This window comes from Capricornis sumatraensis, chromosome 2 (assembly GCF_032405125.1).
Source record: "Capricornis sumatraensis isolate serow.1 chromosome 2, serow.2, whole genome shotgun sequence".
In the NCBI taxonomy this organism is placed as follows: Eukaryota; Metazoa; Chordata; class Mammalia; order Artiodactyla; family Bovidae; genus Capricornis; species Capricornis sumatraensis.
Window position 1 is genome coordinate 20,853,262 of NC_091070.1, and position 25,113 is coordinate 20,878,374.

A 25,113-nucleotide genomic window follows, 5' to 3' on the forward strand; every position below is an offset into this window, starting at 1 on the left:
TAGCTGCTACTGTTGGAGCACATGCAATAGGTCTTATGGGTGCATTTCATGATGTTCCAGGTTGTCGGTGTTTTCGAAGATTTCAGTGCCTCATGGCTCCTAATCCTGGTCTTCTAGATATGATGAGCAATTGTACTTTTGAGGCTATTCATCAGTGGTTGCATATGTGGGATCCTTGTTTGAGCTCACTGAATATAGCATATAATAATTTTCCTTATGTAGCTAGACGGTGTGGTGACAAGATAATAGAAAATTTTGAAGAATGTGACTGTGGCACCTTAAAAGACTGTAGTAAGGTTTCATGTTGCAAAACCAGTTGTATCCTCAGCCTTGGCAGTGGTTGTGATCATGGAAATTGCTGCATGAAGTGTAAATATGCTCAACCTGGATATATGTACAGAGATACTCTTGGTATTTGTGATCTACCAGAATACTGTAATGGGAAGACACATGATTGTCCAGCTGACACTTATATACAGGAAGGAACAGCATCAGCTGTTTGTGTGAGGGGAAACTGTAGTGACTGTGATTTACACTGTCAAGCCCTCCTTTGGCTATGACATAAAAGATGCTGTCCCAGCATGCTATGACGTATTGAATGTCAGGGGTGACCAGTTCGGAAACTGTGGTGTGAGGGTGATTTGAGAAGGAGGAAAACCTGTACAATGTGAACAAGATGATGTTCTGTGTGGACTGCTACACTGTAGCAATGTGAAGGAAATTCCTGGTGGTGGGGAGCACACTGCATTTCATCAAATAATAGTAAAGGATGCTGCTGCTGCAGTCGTGTCCAACTCTGTATGACCCCATAGACGGCAGCCCACTAGGCTCCTCTGTCCCTGGGATTCTCCAGGTAAGAACACTGCAGTGGGTTGCCATTTCCTTCTCCAATGCATGAAAGTGAAAAGCGAAAGTGAAGTCTTAGCGACCCCATGGACTGCAGCCTACCAGGCTCCTCCATCTATGGGATTTTCCAGGCGAAAGTACTGGAGTGGGGTGCCATCGCCTTCTCCGATAGTAAAGGATGTTACACCACAAACCTGCTTTGGGTATGATGCTCACTTCGGGACAGACATGCCAGAAATGGGGCTTGTAGTGGATAGTGCAACATGTGGCCCAGGAGCATACTGTAAGGACCAAAACTGTGCTTTTTTTCAAGACCAGGGTTTTGACTGTGATGTCAAGAAATGCAATTACAGAGGGGTGTGCAACAGCCAAAAACATTGTCACTGTCAGCAAGGTTGGAAACCACCAAATTGTACTGAGAGAGGACCAGGCAGCAGTGTAGATAGTGGCCCTCCACCTGACACAAAACTACGTATTCGAGCCTTGGAACTACAGACTGTAAACTTAATAGATGTTCTATTGCTTTTACGCATGTTTCTTTTTTATTTTTTGCTTACAGCATTTATAGGTGTCCTTTACTATGTAAAAGATATTTTGAAAGGAGAAACTGAAGAATAAACTGTTGGAAAAATAATCCCTTGAAGCCAAATAAATACAGACTAGAGGACACAAAATGGAGAAACTCACATTGGCACCTACTAGAAGAAATGAACGATAATCACTCTAATAGTTACAAAATCCTGTAACTTTACTGAAGTTATTATTTTAAAATAAAATGACTTGGCAATTTAAAAGGGGTCTGTGTGGTTATATGCATTTAATATTTTATATCTGGTCATACTCTTACTATCCCAGTCAATGATAGTGGGAACTGTTAGAATCACCGACAAGAGGTCCTGCGCTTATTTATGTTGTGGTTGCTAATGTTTCATGGATGTGCCTGTAGCACATCTTGTTTGAACTGGTATGCACTTTTGTTTAGTAGTTTATTAGACTTTTCCTTAGTTGATTATGTACAAATTTTTGTTACTGGTTTATGTTTTTGATAGTGTTAAACAAGCCAAACATAAAAGATACCAATAAAAGACACACTGATGCAGTAGGAAGATCAAAAATTCCGTGTCATTGGCATATGAATATCAACAGCAGTTCAACAGCCTGCTAAGTAGATAATTATGCTCGTTTATTTTTGTCTGTGCTGGGTCTCCATTGCTTCACGGGCTTTTCTTGAGGTGCCGAGAGTGGGGGCTACACTCTAGCTGTGGTGCACAGGCTTCTCATTGCCGTGGCTTCTCTTGTGGTGGAGCACAGAGCGCATGGGGTCAGCAGCAGCAGCGTCAGGGCTCTATTAGAGCACAGGCTCAATAGTTTTAGTGCAAGGGCTTACGTGCTCCATGTCATGTGGGATCCTGCTAGATTAGGGATGGCACCCGGGTCTCCTGCACTGACATGCAGATTCTTTAACACTGAGCCACCACGGGAGCCCTAAGTATTTGATCTTGCCCAAAGTCATAGGCTTTCAGAGGATCAAGGTTATATCTGACATTTTACACTGAGAGGTGAAATGTACTTTCCTGGAGTTTTGTGATGGTCCAAAGAAAGGACCTAAGTGGGGCCTGGAATATGTTAGGCACTTAAAAAATGCTGACACTATCATTCTCATTGTTCTCTTGGGTTGTGCTAAAACAGAAGTGTTTCAAGTATAATGACTTCGGCATTTGATATCTCTTATTGTAAAACCATCAACCAAGAAGCCACTGATCACTGGAGAAGGAAATGGCAACCCACTCCAGTATTCTTGCCTGAAGAATCCCATGGATAGAGGAGCCCGGCAGACTCCAGTCCACAGGGTCACAAAGAGTCGGACACGACTGAGCGACTTCACACACTGTAAAACCATCAACCAAGAAGCCATTGATCACTGCTCTGTTACTTCTTGCAGCCCCTAGTTATTAATGTCATAGCATCTCACATTAAATCATAGGACTTGGCTAAGCATGACCTGTCTAAAAAGTACAGGTAGAACTGAGTGCCTGATGTATATACAGAAACAAAAATTTACATAAAAGGAAATAGGATGCAATTGCTTCATAAGAGGCTGTTAGAAGCAGGTCTCATAAGTGAGATGTGTTACATTCATGCTATTTATATATCTCAGATCTTATATCAAATCCCTTTCTGAAAATATCTGGCATCCAGATGATGTAGCTACCTAGGGGTAGAGGAAGGATGGATATAGCAGTAGAGAATCAATGGGATAGCCACCCTGTGACACTTTCATTTATCCACTTTTTTCCATTTAATTGAAGTATAGCTGATCTACAATGCTGTGTTAATTACTGCCATACAGCAAAGTGATTCAGTAATATATATACATATATATATTCTTTTAAAATATTTTTTCCATTAGGACTCATCACAGGATACTGAATATAGCTCTCTATACTATACATAGGACATTGTTGTTTAAGCATAATTTGCCAAACTTTTACAGAGTTCTCTTAGGCAGCACTTCTCATCCACAAGGTTCATCTGGTAGAGAAATCTGGATTTTAATCCATGACAGATCTGAGAATCAGTTTACTATACCCTTGTCAAACATGTGTTTGCATTTGTTCTTTGCACAGATATCTATTAAAATTGAGTTGGATAACGGTTTGCTAACCTGGTAACTTCTTGTTGATCCAAAGACACTTGATGAAAATAGGTGGGCTGGGGGTAAGCGTGTGGACAGGGTGATGTTGTTTGTAATTAGCAGTCCATTTGCCAAAACATAGTTCATCAGGCGCTCTATCTATCAGATCTAGGCCCTTAAATCTATTTCTCACTTCCACTGTATAATCATACGGGATTTGATTTAGGTCATACCTGAATGGTCTAGTGGTTTTCCCTATTTTCTTCAATTTGAGTCTGAATTTGGTAATAAGGAGTTCATGATCTGAGCCACAGTCAGCTCTTGGTCTTGTTTTTGTTGACTGTATAGAGCTTCTCCATCTTTGGCTGCAAAGAATATAATCAATCTGATTTCGGTGTTGACCATCTGGTGATGTCCATGTGTAGAGTCTTCTCTTGTGTTGTTGGAAGAGGGTGTTTGCTATGACCAGTGCATTTTCTTGGCAAAATTCTATTAGTCTTTGCCCTGCTTCATTCCGCATTCCAAGGCCAAATTTGCCTGTTACTCCAGGTGTTTCTTGACTTCCTACTTTTGCATTCCAGTCCCCTATAATGAAAAGGACATCCTTTTGGGGTGTTAGTTCTAAAAGGTCTTGTAGGTCTTCATAGAACCGCTCAACTTCAGTTTCTTCAGCGTTACTGGTTGGGGCATAGAGTTGGATAACTGTGATATTGAATGGTTTGTCTTGGAGACGAACAGAGATCATTCTGTCGTTTTTGAGATTGCATCCAAGAACTGCATTTGGGACTCTTTTGTTGACCATGATGGCTACTCCATTTCTTCTGAGGGATTCCTGCCCGCAGTAGTAGATATAATGGTCATCTGAGTTAAATTCACCCATTCTAGTCCATTTGGAGAAGGAAACGGCAACCCACTCCAGTGTTCTTGCCTGGAGAATCCCAGGGGCAGGGGAGCCTGGTGGGCTGCCGTCTATGGGGTCTCACAGAGTCAGACACAACTGAAGTGATATAGCAGCAGCAGCAGCAGCAGTCCATTTTAGTTCGCTGATTCCTAGAATGTTGAAGTTCACCCTTGCCATCTCTTGTTTGACCACCTCCAATTTGTCTTGATTCATGGACCTGACATTCCAGGTTCCTATGTAATATTGCTCTTTATAGCATCGGATCTTGCTTCTATCACCAGTCACATACACAACTGGGTACTGTTTTTGCTTTGGCTCCATCCCTTCACTGGAGACAGGGATCAAGACCATCCCCATGGAAAAGAAATGCAAAAAAGCAAAATGGCTGTCTGGGGAGGCCTTACAAATAGCTGTGAAAAGAAGAGAAGCAAAAAGCAAAGGAGAAAAGGAAAGATATAATCACCTGAATGCAGAGTTCCAGAGAATAGCAAGAAGAGATAAGAAAGCCTTCTTCAGTGATCAATGCAAAGAAATAGAGGAAAACAACAGAATGGGAAAGACTAAAGATCTCTTTAAGAAAATTAGAGATACCAAGGGAACATTTCATGCAAAGATGGGCTCGATAAAGGACAGAAATGGTATGGACCTAACAGAAGCAGAAGATATTAAGAAGAGGTGGCAAGAATACACAGAAGAACTGCAGAAAAAAGATCTTCACAATCCAGATAATCACGATGGTGTGATCACTCACCTAGAGCCAGACATCCTGGAATGTGAAGTCAAGTGGGCCTTAGAAAGCATCACTACGAACAAAGCTAGTGGAGGTGATGGAATTCCAGTTGAGCTGTTTCAAATCCTGAAAGATGATGCTGTGAAAGTGCTGCACTCAATATGTCAGCAAATTTGGAAAACTCAGCAGTGGCCACAGGACTGGAAAAGGTCAGTTTTCATTCCAATTCCAAAGAAAGGCAATGCAAAAGAATGCTCAAACTACCACACAATTGCACTCATCTCACATGCTAGTAAAGTAATGCTCAAAATTCTCCAAGATAGGTTTCAGCAATACGTGAACCGTGAACTTCTGGATGTTCAAGCTGGCTTTAGAAAAGGCAGAGGAACCAGAGATCAAATTGCCAACATCCACTGGATCATGGAAAAAGCAAGAGAGTTCCAGAAAAACATCTATTTCTGCTTTATTGACTATGCTAAAGCCTTTGACTGTGTGGATCACAAGAAACTGTGGAAAATTCCGAAAGAGATGGGAATACCAGACCACCTGACCTGCCTCTTGAGAAATCTGTATGCAAGTCAGGAAGCAACAGTTAGAACTGGACATGGAACAACAGACTGGTTCCAAATAGGAAAAGGAGTATGTCAAGGCTGTATATTGTCACCCTGCTTATTTAACTTATATGCAGAGTACATCATGAGAAACGCTGGGCTGGAAGAAATACAAGCTGGAATCAAGATTGCCGGGAGAAATACCAATAACCTCAGATATGCAGATGACACCACCCTTACGGCAGAAAGTGAAGAGGAACTAAAAAGCCTCTTAATGAAAGTGAAAGAGGAGAGTGAAAAATTTGGCTTAAAGCTCAACATTCAGAAAACTAAGATCGTGGTCTCTGGTCCCATCACTTCATGGGAAATAGATGGGGAAACAGTAGAAACAGTGTCAGACTTTATTTTGGGGGGCTCCAAAAAATCAAGAGATTTACAGCCCCCCAACTCCAAATTATAAACAAACAAACACACCAAAAAAGAAACAAGCAAAAAAATGAGAACAGGAGGAGGACTTACCTCCACACCAAAAAGAAAAAAATAGGGGTTTTTGACTGGTTCTGTTTTTTTAATTTAACTTTTTAAATTGAAGGATAATTGCTTTACAGAATTTTGTGGTTTTCTGTCATACATCAACAAGAACCAGCCATAGATACACCAATGTCCCCTACATCCCGAACCCCCCTCCCATCTCCTTCCCCATCCCACCCTTCTAGATTGTCACAGAGTCCCTGTTTGAGTTCCCTAAGTCATACAGTGAGTTCCCACAGGCTCTTTATTTTACATATGGTATTGTAAATTTCCATGTTAGTCTCTCCAAACATCTCATCCTCTCCCTCTTCCCCTCCCTCCGTGTCCATTGGTCTGTTCTCTATGTCTATTTCTCCATTGCTGCCCTGAAAATAAATTCATCAGTACTATCTTTTATGGTATATAAAATATTTCACATATATTCCACCATTCTATATATATGTGTGTGTCAGTATACGACATTTACATTTCTCTTTCTGACTTACTTCACTGTGTATAATAGGCTCTAGGTTTGTCCACCTCACTTGAACTGATTCAAATGTCTTCCTTTTATGGCTAAGTAGTATTCCATTGTACATATTTATCACAGCTTCTTTATCCATTATCTGTCAATGGACATCTAGGTTGCTTCCATGTTCTAGCTATAGTAAATAGTGCTGCAACAAACAATCGAGTACATGTGTCTTTTTCAGTTTTGGTTTCCTCAGGGTGTATGTCTAGGAGTGGAATTGCTAGATCATATGGTGGTTTTACTCCTAGCTTTTAAAGGAATCTCCACAGTGGCTGTATCAGTTTACATTCCCACCAGCAATGCAAGAGAGTTCCCTTTTCTCCATACCCTCTCTGGCATTTATTGTTTGTAGACTTTTTTTTTTTAATAGACTTTTTGATGATGACCATTCTGACTGGTGTGAGGTGGTATCTCACTGTAGTTTTGATTTGCATTTCTCTAATAATGAATGATGTTGAGCATCTTTTCATGTGTTTGTTACCCATCTGTATGTCTTCTTTGGAGAAATGTCTTTTTAGGTCTTTTTCTCACTTTTGATTGGGCTATTTGTTTTTCTGGTGTTGAGTTGTATGACCTGCTTCTATATTTTGGAAATTAATTCTTTGTCAGTTGTTTCATTTGCTATTATTTTCTCCCATTCTGAGGGTTGTTTTTTCATTTTATTTGTAGTTTCCTTTGCTGTGCAAAAGCTTTTAAGTTTAATTAGGTCCCACTTCTTTGTTTTTATTACTATTACTCTATGAGGTGGGTTATAGAAGATCTTGCTTTGATTTACATCATTAAGTGTTCTGCCTATGCTTTCCTCTAAGAGTTTTATAGTTTCTGGTCTTTCATTTAGGTCTTTAATCCATTTGGAGTTTATCTTTGTATATGGTATTAGGAAGTGTTCTAATTTCATTCTTTTGCATGTAGCTGTCCAGTTTTACCAGCACCACTTTTGAAATGACAATCTATGCCCCATTCTATATTCTTGCCTCCTTTGTCAAAAGTAAGGTACCCACAGGTGTATGGGTTTATCTCAGGGTTCTCTATCTTGTTCCATTGGTCTATGTTTCTGTTTTTGTGCCAGTACCAAACTGTCTTGATGACTGTAGCTTTGTGGTTTAACCTGAAGTCAGGAAGATTAATTCCTCCAGGTCCATTCTTTCTCAAGAAGGCTTTGGCTATTCAGGGTCTTCTGTGTTTCCATATGAACTGTGAAATTTTTTGTTCTAGTTCTGTGAAAAATGGTAGTTTGATGGGGATTTGATTGAATATATACATTGCATTTGATAGTATAATCATTTCACAATATTAATTCTTCCTACCCAGGAACATGGACTATCTCTCCATCTGTTTGTGTCATCTTTGATTTCATTCATCGGTGTCTTATAATTTTCTGTATACAAGTCTTTTGTACTGGTTCTGTTTTTGACCCTACTAGGCAGTGTTGGAAATTTTTCTACTTCTTCCAAACAATGGAATCAAAAATTTTTAAAGATTTCTGTGACTCCAACAGATGGTAAAGACTTCATTGTGTTGAGGTGTATCACAGAACATATGCAGACCAGGTCACTTTCCAGATGAAACAGGGTCAGGTTTTTGGAAGAGGAAGAATTGGAATAGCAGTTCTATGTTTAAACTTTAGCCACAGTTTCTCTTTTAACAAAAACTAATGCATGAGGCTGTTTCCTATTATCCCATACCTTGGAGGAGTCCTGATAAGCAATATAACACTACTGCTGAGAACTGTTTCTGCCAACCTTTTAGTAGTTTTAGATACCCACGGGGTATGTGTATAAGAAAGGAGAAAGTAGAGGGAGCAGAGTAGAATATATGGTGAAAAAACACAGGACTCTCCATATTGTTTGTTTAAAAATTTTGCATCTTTATCCTCAGGATTCTGAGACCCCTCAGGTGAAGATTGCTGCACAAGTCCAGTCACACCATTCCCCAAGCAAGGGAGCTCCAGGAGTCTGGCAAATGTATTACCTAGGTTCTACAGGTAATCTTCCAAGCCTCTACTGAGGATTAGTAGCCTTAACTCCCATGCTACTCAGGGTCAATGACTCCATCCAAAATGGTGACTCCTCCTCCTACAGACTAGGCTTTTACGGCACTACCTTGCAGTTCCATGGCACTCATGCTGTGTCTCTGGCAAAAGTACATTTTCTGTGGCCCACGGACTTCCTAAAGCCCTGGAGAACACCCAGTTGCTGGGAGGACAAGTAGAAAAACAACCAGTGGCTCACTAAGAGTTATGTTAAGGAGGGCCACCCAACTTCTATTCCTTGCTTTCTGATCTCATATATTCCTCATAATGGATATACAGTACCATAGGGCAGTCTTTGATTTAGTATAGACACTGTACCCTGAAGGATGGCACTCATCCTTCCAGGATATTGTTTCTGAGCTGGTTTTTCTGCTGTGTCTTCTGTAGGTTGTTGCACCACACTGTGCATGTGGTTGCTAGTGAATATTTGATACGTGATGCAAACAATGGATGCTATTGGGATGGACCTATTTCTGTGCCTCAGTCATGGAAGTCATGAAATTGTTTACATGCTAAGACACGTGGGATTTCATGGTTAAAGATCATACATTTCTAAGCAAGCCCTTAGTACAGATGTTGGCTGTGACTCTGCAGGCACAAAAGGCCACTTATCACAACTAGAATAGCTATCTATTCTTGCAAGGACCAAATGCTGGCCCTTCCAGATTAAAGGGCCCCAGAGCAGTTGACTTTCCATGGATCAGTTGCCAGGTCTTCTTGAGAAACAGTGACTTCTCAGGATCTCAGCAATGATCTCTGTTGTTGGCAAGTTGGACATTTAGAGACTGGACTTTCTTGGCAAATGAGAGTCCATGCGATTGAGCCCAGTGTAGCCACTACTTCTGCCAGCATGGCCACTCTGTTCTTGTACCCACTGTGCCAGTTCCATGATGGTCACTGGTAAAGTTTGCCTAATGTTGACTGGCCAAATCCTTTTGCCTACTTGGTTGTTCATGCCTTTTCCAGGATGGATGCTTCTTGACAAGCATGAACCTCTGCTGCAAAAATCCAACAAAAAAATGGGCAGAACACCTATATGAACATTTTTTCAAATAAGACATACTGATGGCCAACAGGCCCATGAAGAGATGCTCAGTGTCACTAAGTACTGGAGTAATGGAAATCAAAACTGCAAAAAGGTTTCACTTCACAACTGTCAAAATGGCTATCATCAGATTGTCCACAAATGATAAATGCTAGAGAAGAGGCAAGGAAAAGGGAGCCCCTGTACACTGTAAGTGGTTGCACCCACCATGGAATATACTATGAAGGTTCCTTTAAAAACTGAAATTAGAACTACCACATGATTCAGTAATTCCACCACTGGGTATTCAAACAAACACTAATTTGAAAAGATACATGCACCCCAGTGTCCATAGCAGTACTATTTTCAGTAGCCAAGACATCGAAACAACCCATGTGCTCATCAACAGATGACTGGTTTAAGAAGACATGGTAGGAGCTTAGCTCAAGCTGGTAGGGTAGAAGGATGCAGGATAATCCCCTTCTTATGAAAGCACCAAATCACAATTAATAGCTGAACAACCATCAACAAAAAAAATACTGGAACATACTAATAAAGGATACCCTATATCCAAAGACAAAGAGAGACAATAAGAAGGGCTCAATTGTGATAAACTTAAATTCCAGGACCCACAAACTGGAAAACAATTATACCACAGAAGTTTTCCCACTGGAGTGAAATTTCTAAGCCCCACATCTGGTTTCTCAGGCTAGCAGCAGGAGGAGGAGTCCCCAGAGAATCTACTTTTGAAGCCCAGCGGGTTTTGATCACAGGACACTCCCAGGACTGGGGTAAATAGAGACTCCATTCTTGGAGGGGGAGGACACAAACTCTCATGTGCGCTAGATCCCAGGGGGGAAAAGGAGTGACCCCCTTAAGAGACTCGGCCAGACCTACTTGCTAGTATTGAAGGATCTCCTGTAGAGGTGGGGATGACTAGGGCTCAGTGTGTGGTCAAGGACACTCACTGGAAGCAGCAGTTCTGGGAAGTATCCATTGGCATGAGCCCTCCCAAGAGCCTGCCATTAACCCCACCAAACAGCCTTTGGCTCCAGTGCTGAGTTGCTTTAAGTCAACCAACTAATAGGGTGGGAACACAGCCTCACCCATTAGCAGACAAGCAGATTAAAGTTTTACTGAGCACAACCCTGTCCACTAGAGGGACAAGACCCATCTCCACTCAACACTAGTCCCTCCCATTAGAAAGCCTTCACAAGCCTCTTAGATAGCCTCATTCCACCAGAATGCAGACAGCAGAAGCAAGAAAAACTACAATCCTGTAGCCTGCAGAATGGAATCCACAGTCAAAGAAAGTCAGACAGAATGAAATGGCAGGAGTATATGTCCCAGAAGAAGGAACAAGATAAAACCCCAGAAAACAAAACAAAACACTATGTTAAGTGGAGATAGGCAATCTTCCGGAAAAAGATTTCAAAATAATGACAGTGGAGATGATCCAGGATCTTGGAAAAAGAATGGAGGCAAGGACTGAGAAGATGCAAGAAATGTTTAACAAAGACCTAGAATAACTAAAGAACAAAAAGAGATGAGCAAAATAATAACTGAAAAGAAAAAATACACTGAAAGGAATCAATAGGTTCTGAGGCAGAAGATCTGATGAGTAACCAGGAAAATAGAATGGTAGAAATCATTGCCCCAGAACAGAATGAAGAAAAAGAGTGAAAAGATGAGAAGACAGTCTAAGAGACTTTTGGAACAACATTATATGCACCAACATTTCCACTATAAGGGTTCCAGATAGAGAAGAAAGAAAGAAAGGACCTGAGAAAATATTTGGAGAGATAATTGCTGGAAACTTCTATAACATGGGACAGGAAACAATCACCCAATTTCAGGAAATACAGAGAGTCCCAGGTAGGATAAATTTGTGCTGAGACAAACAGAAATCAAATTAACAAAAATTAAAGACAAAGAAAAAATATTAAAAGCAACAAGGGAAAAAATAACAAAGAACATAAAAGGGACCTCCCATAAGGTTATCAGCTGATTTTTCAGCAGAAACTCTGCACATCAGAAGAAAGTGGCACGATATTTAAAGTGATGAAAGGGAAGAATTTCCAACCAAAAATACTCTTCCCAGCAATGGTCTCATTCACATTTGATGGAGAAATCAAAAGCTTTCCAAACAAGCAAAATGTAAGAGAATTCAGCACCACCAAATCAGCTTTAGAACAAATGCTAAAAGGACTTCTCTACACAGAGAACACAAGAGAAGGAAAAGACCTACAAAACAAACCCAAAACAATTAAGAAAATGCCACTAGGAACATATACCAATTATTACTCTAAATGCAAATGGATTAAACATTCCAAGCAAAAGACACAGACTGGATGAATGGATACAAAAATAAGACCACCTGTGTATATGCTGTCTACAAGAGACCCACTTCAGACCTAGAGACACATACAGACTGAAAGAGAGGGGATGGAAAATGATATTCCATGAAAATGGGAATAAAAAGAAACCTGAAGGAACAATACTCATATCAGGCAAAATAGAATTTAAAATAAAGTTTTTCACAAGAGACAAGACAAAAAAAGGACACTGCATAATGGTCAAGGGATCTACTGAAGAAGGTAAAACAATTGTAAACATATATGTACCCAATGCTGGAGCACAACAATATACAAGGCAAATACTAATAGCCATAAAGGGAAAAACCAACAGTAAAACAGTAAGAGTAGGGGACTTTATTTTATTTATTATTATTATTTTTTTTTTAGAGTAGGGGACTTTAACACTGCACTTACATCAATGGACAGATCATCCAGACAGAAAATCAGTAAGGAAACACAGGCCTTAAATGACACATCAGACCAGATGGACTTAATTGATATTTATAGAGCATTCCATCCAAAAGGAGCAGAATACACACTCTCCTCATGTATACATGGAACATTCTTCAGGATTGATCACATGCTGGTCCACAAAGCAAGTTTCAGCACATTAAAAAAAACTGAAATCACATCAGGTATCTTTTCTAACCAAAATGCTATATGAGATTGGAAATCAACTGCAAGAAAAAAACTATTAAAAAAAACACAAAAACATGAAGAAAAAACAGTATGTTTCCAAACAGCCAATGGATCAATGAAGAAAACAAAGGAACTGAAAAACACCTAGAGACAAATGAAAACAAAAGCACAATGATCCAAGACAGTACATTAAAAGGATGAGACACCATGATCAAGTGAGATTTATCCCAGGAATGCAAGGGTTTTTCAATATTCACAAATTAATCAGTGTGATATACCACATCAACAAAATGAAGAACAGAAACCATATGATCATCTCAATAGAGAAAAAACTTGAAATTAATCAATACCTATTTATGATAAAAACTCTGCAGACAGTGGGCAGAGGCAACACACCTCAGCATAGTAAAGTCCATATATTACAAACCTACAGCTAATATCACACTCAATGGTGAAAACCTGAAAACATTTCCTCTAAGATCTGGAACAAGACAGAAAGAGTCCACTGTTGCCACTTTTATTCAATGTAATTTTGGAAATCTTAGCTATGGGTAATCAGGGAAGAAAAATAAATAAAAGGAATCCAAGTTTGAAAATAAAAAATTAAGCTGTCACTATTTGCAGATGACTTGGTGGCTCAGATGGTAAAGTGTCTGTCTACAATGTGGGAGACCTGGGTTCGATCCCTGGGTCGGGAAGATCTGCTGGAGAAGGAAACGGCAATCCACTCCAGTGCTATTGCCTGGAAAATCCCATGGACAGAGGAGCCTGATAGGTTACAGTCCATGGGGTCACAAAGAGTCGGACACGACTGAGCGACTTTACTTTACTTTGATACCATTCATAGAAAATTCTAAACACAGATAGAATTCTCTTTGACATAAATCACAGCAAAATCCTCTTTGACTGCCTCCTAGAGTATGGAAACAAAAATAAACAAATGGGAGCTAATTAAACTTAAAAGCTTTTGGACAGCAAAGGAAACTACAATATGAAAAGACAATCCTCAGAATGAAAGAAAATACTTGCAAATGAAGCAAGTGACAAAGGATTAATCTCTGAAGGATATAAGCAGTTCATGCAGCTCAGTATCAAAAAAAATAAGAAGCCATTCAAAAAATGAGCAGAAGACCTAAATAGATATTTCTCCAAAGAATACATACAAATGGCTAAGAAACACATGAAAAGATACTCCACGTCACTCATTATTAAAGAAATGCAAGTCAAAAGTACAATGAGGTATCACATCACACCAGTCAGAATGGCCACCATCAAAAAAATCTACAAACAATAAATGCTGCAGAGGATGTGGAAAAAAGCGAACCCTCTTGCACTGTTGGTGGGAATGTGAATTGATACAGCCTCTATGGAGAACAGTATGGAGAATTCTTAAAAAACTAGGAATAAAACTATAATATGACTTAACAATCCCACTTCTGGGCTTATACCCTGAGAAAACCATAATTCAAAAATACATATATCCCAATGTTAATAGCAGAACTATAGCCAGGACATGGAAGCAGCATAGATATCCATTGACAGATGAATGGATAAAGAAGTTATGAACATACATACAATTAAATATTACTCAGCCATAAACTGCAATGAATTTGAGTCAGTTGTAATGAGCTGGATGAACCTAGAGCCTATTATACAGAGTGAAGTAAGTCAGAAAGAGAAAATCAAATATAATCTATTAATACACATATATGGAATCTAGAAAATAGTATTGATGAACCTGCAGGGCAGGAGTAGAGACACATACATAGAGAAGGGACTTGTGGACACAGTGGGGGAAGGAGAGGGGGCGACAAACTGAGAGAGTAGCACTGACACATACACACTCCCATGTGTAAAACCGACAGCTAGCAGGGAGCAGCTGCGTAGCACGGGGACCAGCTCATCGCTCTCTTCAAAAGGGAGGGGATATATGGACACTGATACCAGACTCATGTTGTACATCAAAAACTAACACAACACTGTAAAGAAATTATCCTGCAATTAAAAATAAATTTTAATGTCAATGTATGGCAAAACCAATTCAGTATTGTAAAGTAAAATAAAGTAAAAATTAAAATTAAAAAAAAATAAAAATTGCATCATAGCACTGTATTTTTCAATCCATCTCTTTGTTTAATCGAAATAAAAACAAAAATAAGCAAGTGGAACCTAATTAAACTCAGAGGTTTTTGTACAACAAAGGGAACCATAAATAAAACAAAAAGACAACCCACAGACTGGGAGAAAATATTTGCCAATTGTGTGATGGACAAGGGGCTTAGTCTCCAAGATATACAAACAATGCTGAATGCAACGTGGTATCTTCAAAAAAACAAAAACAATCCAGTGAAAAGACAGGCAGAAAAGCTAACTGACATTTCTCCAAAGAAGACATACAGATGGCCATGAAAAACTGTTTAAAATTGCTAATTATTAGAGAGATGCAAATCAAAACTACAATGAGATACCTCTTCACACCAGTCAGCATGACTATCATAAAAAGAAAAAAATCCACAAATAATAAATGCTGGAATGGTTGTGGAGGGAAGGGAACCCTCCTACACTGTTGATGAAGCTGTAAGTTGGTATAGCCACTACAGAAAACAGTATGGAGGCTCCTTAAAAAACTGAAGATAGAGCTATCATATGATCCTAAAATCCAACTCTTGGGCACATACCTGGAGAAAAACATGGTACAAAGGATACATGCACTTCAGTGTTCATTGCAGCACTGTTTATTATAGTCAAGACATGGAAGCAACAGAAATGTCCATCAACAGAAGAACAGATGAAGAAGAGATGGTAAGTATATACAACAGAATTTTACTCAGCCTTTGAAAAGAAGAAACAGTGCCACTTTCAGCTACATGGATGGATCTGGAGATTGTCATACTGAGTGAAGTAAGTCAGACAGAGAAAGAGAAAGATCGTATGATATCACTTATATGCAGAATCTTTAAAAAATGATAGTCATGAGCTTATTTACAAAATAGAAACAGACTCATAGACTTAGAGAATGAATTTATAGTTGCCAGGGGCGAATGATAGGGAGGAAGAGATAGTTAGGGAGTATGGGATTGACAAGTACACAGGACATACTGCATGGCACAGGGAACTCTGCTCAATATTCCGTAACAACCTAACGGAGAAAAGAATTTGAAAAAGGATAGATACATGTATACATATAACTGAATAACTTTGCTGTATACCTAAAACTAACACAATATTGTTAATCAATTATACTCCAATATAAAATAAAAAGCTTTAAAACAAAGACGTGGTATATATACATACACTAGAATAGTACTCAGTCATAAAAGAGGAATTGTTGCCATTTGTAACAACATGGATGGAAATAAAGAATATCATACCAAATGATATTATGTAATATCTTGGCCACCTGAAATAGTCTAATTAGGGACTTTCCACATAGGGTAGACAATCAACATTACTAGCCATAAAACTGCCCGAGAATATGATTTTTTGTTATTTCTCTCCTTTTAGAATCATCTCTGAAGAGGAATATTATGCAGTAATCTTGCATGTTCGGTTTGAACTCAGATACCAAGCCTACCCATTCATATACCAAAGTCAGGCATTTTATTCCTCCTTTTGCTGACTGAGCAAACCCCACACATGGGAAGCTGAGTGAAGTGCACTGGTGTAACAATGATGAGTGGTATGATGACTTCAAATACCTGCTCATACAATTTACAGATGTCTTCTCTTGTGTGAGTTTGAGACTGGATGTTCCGTTTCGAGTTTTCTGTGAATTGCTGCCAGAACCTTTTGATTTCGTAAGTTAACACACCCAAAGAAACCTAGCTGATACTCAATGATTCAGTATATGTGCTCATATGGAGCCACATGGACCAAACTCCCATTTTGCCTGGGATCCACTATCACACTAAGAGCTATTTCTTCACAGGCAGAGGACACGGCCTTGTTTCAAACCCCAGGGCCTATATAGTGATTCTTTTCGGGGCTGCTTGTCATAGATTTCACATCATATCTACCACTACCACCAGTTTCCAACAGGGTCAAAGACATCAGCTGTGCCATACTTGACAGCTCTAATTATGGCTTCAGGTTTTCAATGGGCAAGGAAGAAACCAGGACCTTTTCTGGCCTTGCATTCTTCCTCAAAATTGGCCACTTTTATTATCATCCAGCATCATATTCACAGGTGTGAAATGTTTGCTTCAATAACCCAAAGAAGCATATATCAGACATCACCTTCTTTGTGGTAGGGAAGGCATCGTGAAGCAATTTGCCTTTACTCTTCGGCTATTTCCCAACATGAGCTACATCCTGTAATCTGAAGTACTCCAATAATACGAATTGTCCCTGAATCTTTGTAAGGTTTGTCTCCTAACCTTAGAATGTATATCTCCTCATAAGACCTCCAATGAACTAACCAACTCACGTTTGCCTGGGCCCATCCTCATGATGCTGTAGATATAATGATTCAGTTCAATGTCTTCTGCAATGTCCAGACAGTCTAAACCTGTTCAGATAATATGCCAGATGCAGGAAGGTGAACACGACTCTGGAGGCAAATATACAAAATATACATGGTTATCCATGACATATGAATGCTACACTCTTTTTGGATGCTCTTTTCTGATCAAAATAGAAATTAACAAGTTTAGCAAATCAATGACTGATGCACCTGATGCCACCATGCACCTGATACCATTTAATATCCTCTGGCAATGGCAACCCACTTCAGTACTCTTGCCTGGAAAATCCCATGGACGGAGGAGCCTGGTAGGCTGCAGTCCATGGGGTCACTAAGAGTCGGGCATGACTGAGCGACTTCACTTTCACACATTGAAGAAGGAAATGGCAACCCACTCCAGTGTTCTTGCCTGGAGAATCCCAGGGACGGTGGAGCCTGGTGGGCTGCCGTCTATGGGGTCACACAGAGTCGGACACGACTGAAGCAACTTAGCAGCAGCAGCAGCAATAAGACATTCTGAGAGTTGGTTATCTACAATCACTCACTAGGATCAATACAGTTTCTGTAACGGCTGGATTGGTGATTTCTATGGAGATGTGATAAATACAACTGCTGCTGTTTCTTTTAGGCTTGAATAGTGCACTTGTGTCTACCTTCTCACCATGAACATAGTATTGACTTTGATTCACTATCCTGGCCAGAGGCAGAGGCATCCACCTGCATAGTAATGATGATAGCTCTTATTCCACATGCCAACTTTATATGGACATTATTCCCACTACTTAAGATACCAATCCCAATTACATACCTGAGGACTCAGACATGTAACCACTAGGTTGGCCTGCAGGGCACAGAACCCATTGTAAAACGTATGCCAGCTAGAACTCCACTTTTTTCCTGATGTCATAAGCTCCCACTATTTCAGGGTCCACAATAATGCTTTGGAATCTGAGCATCAATATCAATGCAGGTACTGTGTCCAATAATCTTCTCAATTCTACTCATTTCTCTATCCCTACCACAGTGTCTCCTAAGGAAATGGTTTTAGGTTTCTTGGGTAAAGGACTGAGAGAATCACTACATGATATATTTGTCATAATGTTGATATATCCTTCCTCCTAGGGACCCAGCAGTCTCTTTATTCAACAGATTCTGTATTTGAAAATCTGCTTTGCTCTAAGAACTGAATAGGCATCATGACTTTTTTTTGAGTGCAACCTTTCTCAGTTTCCTGCTCCTCCAGTTTTGCCTTCTTCTGATTGTAGATGCTAAGTAGCACTCTTTTGGGATATTCATCTGTTTTCCTTCAGTTCAGTTCAGTCACTCAGTCGTGTCCGACTCTTTGCAACCCCATGGATTGCAACACGCCAGGCCTCCCTGTCCATCACCATCTCCCAGAGTTCACTCAAACTCACGTCCGAGTCAGTGATGCCATCCAGCCATCTCATCCTCGGTCATCCCCTTCTCCTCCTGCCCCCAATCCCTCCCAGCATCAGAGTCTTTTCCAATGAGTCAACTCTTCGCATGAGGTGGCCAAAGTATTGGAGTTTCAGCTTGAGCATCAATCCTTCCAAAGAACACCCAAGGCTGAAATCCTTTAGAATGGACTGGTTGGATCTCCTTGTAGTCCAAGGGACTCTCAAGAGCCTTCTCCAACACCACAGTTCAAAAGCATCAATTCTTCAGTGCTCAGCTTTCTTCACAGTCCAACTCTCACATCCATACATGACCACTGGAAAGACCATAGCCTTGACTAGATGGACCTTTGTTGGCAAAGTAATATCTCTGCTTTTCAATATGCTATCTAGGCTGGTCATAACTTTTCTTCCAAGGAGTAAGCGTCTTTTAATTTCATGGCTGCAGTCACCATCTGCAGTGATTTTGAAGCCCAGAAAAATAAAGTCTGACACTGTTTCCACTGTTTCCCCATCTATTTCCCATGAAGTGATGGGACCGGATGCCATGATATTAGTTTCTGAATGTTGAGCTTTAAGCCAACTTTTTCACTCTCCTCTTTCACTTTCATCAAGAGGCTTTTGAGTTCCTCTTCACTTTCTGCCATAAGGGTGGTGTCATCTGCATATCTGAGGTGATTGATATTTCTCCTGGCAATCTTGATTCCAGCTTGTGCTTCTTCCAGCCCAGCGTTTCTCATGATGTACTCTGCACAGAAGTTAAATAAGCAGGGTGACAATATACAGCCTTGACGTACTCCTTTTCCTATTTGGAATCAGTCTGTTGTTCCATGTCCAGTTCTAACTATTGCTTCCTGACCTGCATATTGGTTTCTTAAGAGGCAGGTCAGGTGGTCTGGTATTCCCATCTTTTTCAGAATTTTCCACAGTTTATTGTGATCCACACTGTCAGCGATACCATTATCTGTTAACACCTCAAAATCCTTAGGTAAAAGGTAAATCCCTTCAGTCATCTCTCCAGCCTTGGCAATTTTGATGCTAATTCTGATCCCCTAGATTCTGGTTCTTACATTCAGCCCCTGACCTCTGTTACTTGAGAGAACTCATTATCCTCACAGCTCTTAAGAAACACTGGTCTGTAACAATGTGTCATCAAACTGTTTTATAGATGAAAGACACAACTGAACTTAGAGATGATATTGACCCTTGTACCAGCAGCATATTTTAAATAATTTTTATTGATGCATAATTGACATATAACAGTCTATTAGTTTCAGGTGTATAACATCATTAATCATTCAGTTCAGTTCAGTTCAGTCGCTCAGTCGTGTCCAACTCTTTGCGACCCCATGAATCGCAGCATGCCAGGCCTCCCTGTCCATCACCAACTCCCGGAGTTCACTCAGACTCACGTCCATCAAGTCAGTGATGCCATCCAGCCATCTCATCCTCTGTCGTCCCCTTCTCCTCCTGCCCCCAATCCCTCCCAGCATCAGAGTCTTTTCCAATGAGTCAACTCTTTGCACGAGGTGGCCAAAGTACTGGAGTTTCAGCTTTAGCATCATTCCTTCCAAAGAAATCCCAGGTATCATTAGGGATATTCAAATCAAACCCTCAATGAGATATCACCTCACATTTGTCAGAATGGCTGTCATCAAAAAGACAACAAATAACAAGTGTTGGCAGGATGTGGAGAAAAGGGAACACTTATGCATTGTTGGGAATGTATTAATAAATTGGTGCATCCACAAGGAAAACATTATAGTGGTTCTTCAAAAAATTAAAAATAAAACTACCAAACAACTCAGCAGTTCCTTTCCTGAGTACTTATCCAAAGAAAGAAAATGAAAATACTAATTGAAAAGATATATGCAAAAAAAAAAAAAGAAAAGAAAAGATATATGCACTTCAGTGTTCACTGCAGCATTATTTACAACAGCCAAGATATGGGCGCAACCTGAGTCCATCCATAGATGAATAGTTAAAGAAGATGTGGTATGTATATATGGTGATATATATATATATACCACCTATATGTATGTTGTATATATATTGTATCCATATATATATAATACAATATAGCTATAAACTAAAATATTACTCAGCCATAAAAAAAGGACATCTTGTCATTTGTGGCAACATGAATGGGCCTAGAGAGTATTATGCTAAGTGAAATAAGTCAGATAGGGAAATACAAATACTATATGATTTCACTTTTATGTGAAATCTAAAAATCAAGACAAATGAACAAACATAACAAAACAGAAACATCATCATGTATACAGAGATCAAACAGATTGTTGCGAGAGGGGAGGTAAGAAAGAAGTGATTATGAAGTGGAAACTTCCAGTTACAAAATAAATGAGTCATGGGTATGACACGCATGGAGTATCTAGTCAACAGCCATGTAATGTCTTTGTATGGTGACAGATGGTAAGTAGACTTAACAGGTTGATCATATAGAACAGCACAGACATTCAGAATCACTGTGCTGTACACCAGGAACTAATATTGTGTGTTGGTCAACTATACCTCAAAACAGACAAACTCATAGAAAAAAAGAGATCAGATTTGTGGTTAACAGAAGTATGGTTTGGGGGAGGGATGAAGGTAGTTAAAAGGTACAAATTTCCAGTTTTACAGTAAATAAAAACAGAGATGCAATGTACAACAGGATAAATATAATTAGCATTGCTGTGTGGTTTATATGGAAGTTGTTAGATAAATCCTAAGAGTTCCTATCACAAGCAAAATATATCTTTTTCTGATTGTCTAATTTTGTATCTTAACACAATGGATGTTTACTAAACCTATTGTGGTAATCATTTCTTGATGTGTACATGTTACATCATTATGCTATACACTTATACAGTACTGTAAGTCAAATATATCTCTTTAAAACTACAAGAAAATTTTTCATTGAAAAAAATACAAAGTCAGATTTCCCTGGTGGCCCAGTGGTTAAGACCCTTATCAAGAGGCTCTTTAGTTCCTCTTCACTTTCTGCCACTAGAATGGTATCAATCTGCATACTTGTGGTTGTTGATATATTTTTCCTAGCAATCTTGATTCCAGCTTGTCAGTCATCCATCCCTGCATTTCTCAAGATGTACTCTGAATATAAGTTAAATATGTAGGATGACAGTATATGACCCCTTACAGGAGCCCTATTTGCCCTCTTAAAAACATCCAGTCTAATTATATGATTCCACTTCAACTCAACTTCAGCCTGTCATACTCCTTTTCAAATTTTGAATCAGTCAGTTGTTTCATATCCAGTTCTGATTGTTGCTTCTTAACCAGCATACAGGTTTCTCAGGAGACAGGAAAGCTGATCTGGTATTTCCATCTAAGAATTTTCCACATTTTATTGTGATCCATACAGTCAAAGACTTTAACATAGTCAATGAAGCAGAAATACATGTTTTTCTGGAATTCCCTTGCTATCTCCATGATCCAATGAATGTTGGCAATTTGATCACTGGTTCTTCTGTCTTTTCTAAACCTAATGTTTTTGCTGCCAATAAAGCGTTTTGTGCTTTTCCTTAATTCATAGGTGATACACACAAAAACTGATCAGTGACAAACCATTAGTGAGACTCATCAAGAAACAAAGGGAGAAGAATCAAATCAACAAAATTAGAAATGAAAATGGAGAAATCACAACAGACAACACAGAAATACAAAGGATCATAAGAGACTACTATCAGCAACTAAATGTCAACAAAATGGACAACTTGGAAGAAATGGACAAATTCTTAGAAAAGTATAACTTTCCAAAACTGAATCAGAAAGCAATAGAAGATCTTAACAGACCCATCACAAGCACGGAAATCGAAAGTGTAATCAGAAATCTTCCAGTAAACAAAAGCCCAGGACCAGACGGCCTCACAGCTGAATTCTACCAAAACTTTAGAGAGGAGCTAACACCTATCTTACTCAAACCCTTCCAGAAAATTGCAGAAGAAGATAAACTTCCAGACTCATTCTATGAGGCCACCATCACCCCAATACCAAAACCAGACAAAGATGCCACAAAAAAAAGAAAACTACAGGCCAATATCACTGATAAACATAGATGCAAAAATCCTTAACAAAATTCTAGCAAACAGTATCCAACAACATATTACAAAGATCATACATCATGACCAAGTGGGCTTTATCCCAGGAATTCAGGGATTCTTTAGTATCTGCAAATCAATCAATGTAATACACCACATTAACAAATTGAAAGATAAAAACCATATGATTATTTCAATACATGCAGATAAAGCCTTTGACAAAATTCAACATCCATGTATGATAAAAACCCTCCAGAAAGCAGGAATAGAAGGAACATACCTCAACATAATAAAAGCTATATATGACAAACCCACAGCAAACATTATCCTCAATGGTGAAAAGTTGAAAGCATTTTCCCTATAGTCAGCAATGAGACAAGGGTGCCCACTCTCACCACTACTATTCAACATAGTTTTGGAAGTTTTGGCCATAGCAATTAGAGCAGAAAAAGAAATAAAAGGAATCCAGATTGGAAAGGAAGAAGTCAAACTCTCACCGTTTCCAGATGACATAATCCTCTACATAGAAAACCCTAAAGACTCTACTAGAAAATTACTAGAGCTAATCAATGAATATAGTAAAGCTGCAGGATATAAAATTAACATTCAGAAATCCCTTGCATTCCTATACACTAATAATGAGAAAACAGAAAGAGAAATTAAGGAAACAATGCCATTCGCCATTGCAATGAAAAGAATAAAATACTTAGGAATATATCTACCTAAAGAAACTAAAGACCTATATGTAGAAAACTATAAAACACTGGTGAAGGAAATCAAAGAGGACACAAATAAACAGAGAAATATACCATGTTCATGGATTGGAAGAATCAATATAGTGAAAATGAGTATACTACCCAAAGCAATTTACAAATTCAATGCAATCCCTATCAAGCTACCAGCGATATTTTTCACAGAACTAGAACAAATAATTTCAAGATTTGTATGGAAATACAAAAAACCTCAAACAGCCAAAGCAAACTTGAGAAAGAAGAATGGAACTGGAGGAATCAACTTGCCTGACTTCAGGCTCTACTACAAAGCCACAGTCATCAAGAGAGTACAGTACTGGCACAAAGACAGAAATATAGATCAATGGAACAAAATAGAAAGCACAGAGATAAATGGACACCTTATCTTTGACAAAGGAGGCAAGAATATATAATGGAGAAAAGACAATCTCTTTAACAAGTGGTGCTGGGAAAACTGGTCAACCACTTGTAAAAGAATGAAACTAGAACACTTTCTAACACCATACAAAAAAAAAATAAACTCAAAATGGATTAAAGATCTAAACATAAGACCAGAAACTATAAAACTCCTAGAGGAAAACATAGGCAAAACACTCTCTGACATACATCACAGCAAGATCCTCTATGACCCACCTCCCAGAGTAATGGAAATAAAAGCAAAAATAAACAAATGGGACATAATTAAACTTAAAAGCTTTTGCACAACGAAGGAAACTATCAGCAAAGTGAAAACACAGCCTTCAGAATGGGAGAAAATAATAGCAAATGAAGCAACTGACAAAGAATTAATCTCAAAAATATACAAACAACTCCTGCAGCTCAATTCCAGAAAAATAAATGACCCAATCAAGAAATGGGCCAAAGAACTAAATAGACATTTCTCCAAAGAAAACATACAGATGGCTAACAAACACATGAAAAGATGCTCAACATCACTCATTATCAGAGAAATGCAAATCAAAACCACAATGAGGTACCATCTCACGCTGGTCAGAATGGCTGCTATCCAAAAATCTACAAACAATAAATGTTGGAGAGGGTGTGGAGAAAAGGGAACCCTCTTACACTGTTGGTGGGAATGCAAACTAGTACAGCCACTATGGAGAACAGTGTGGAGATTCCTTAAAAAACTGGAAATAGAACTGCCTTATGACCCAGCAATCCCACTGCTGGGCATACACACCGAGGAAACCAGAATGGAAAGAGACATGTGTACCCCAATGTTCATCACAGCACTGTTTATAATAGCCAGGACATGGAAGCAACCTAGATATCCAACAGCCAACGAATGGATAAGAAAGCTGTGGTACATATACACAATGGAATATTACTCAGCCATTAAAAAGAATATATTTTAATCAGTTCTAATGAGGTGGATGAAACTGGAACCTATTAGACAGAGTGAAGTAAGCCAGAAAGAAAAACACCAATACAGTATACTAACACATATATATTGAATTTGGAAAGATGGTAACGATAACCCTATGTGTGAGAGAGCAAAAGAGACACAGATGTATAGAACAGTCTTTTGGACTCTGTGGAAGACGGTGAGGGTGGGATGATCTGAGAGAATACCATTGAAACATGTATATTATCATATATGAAACAGATCACCAGTTCAGGTTTGGTGCACGAGACGGGGTGCTCAGGGCTCATGCACTGGATG

At 39.1% G+C, this 25,113-nt stretch overlaps 1 pseudogene; it reads left to right on the plus strand.

Moving 5' to 3' along the window:
• The first annotated feature begins 35 nt into the window (after positions 1 to 35).
• Positions 36 to 16,293, plus strand: LOC138074357 (disintegrin and metalloproteinase domain-containing protein 29-like; annotated as a pseudogene).
• Positions 16,294 to 25,113: the final 8,820 nt, after the last annotated feature.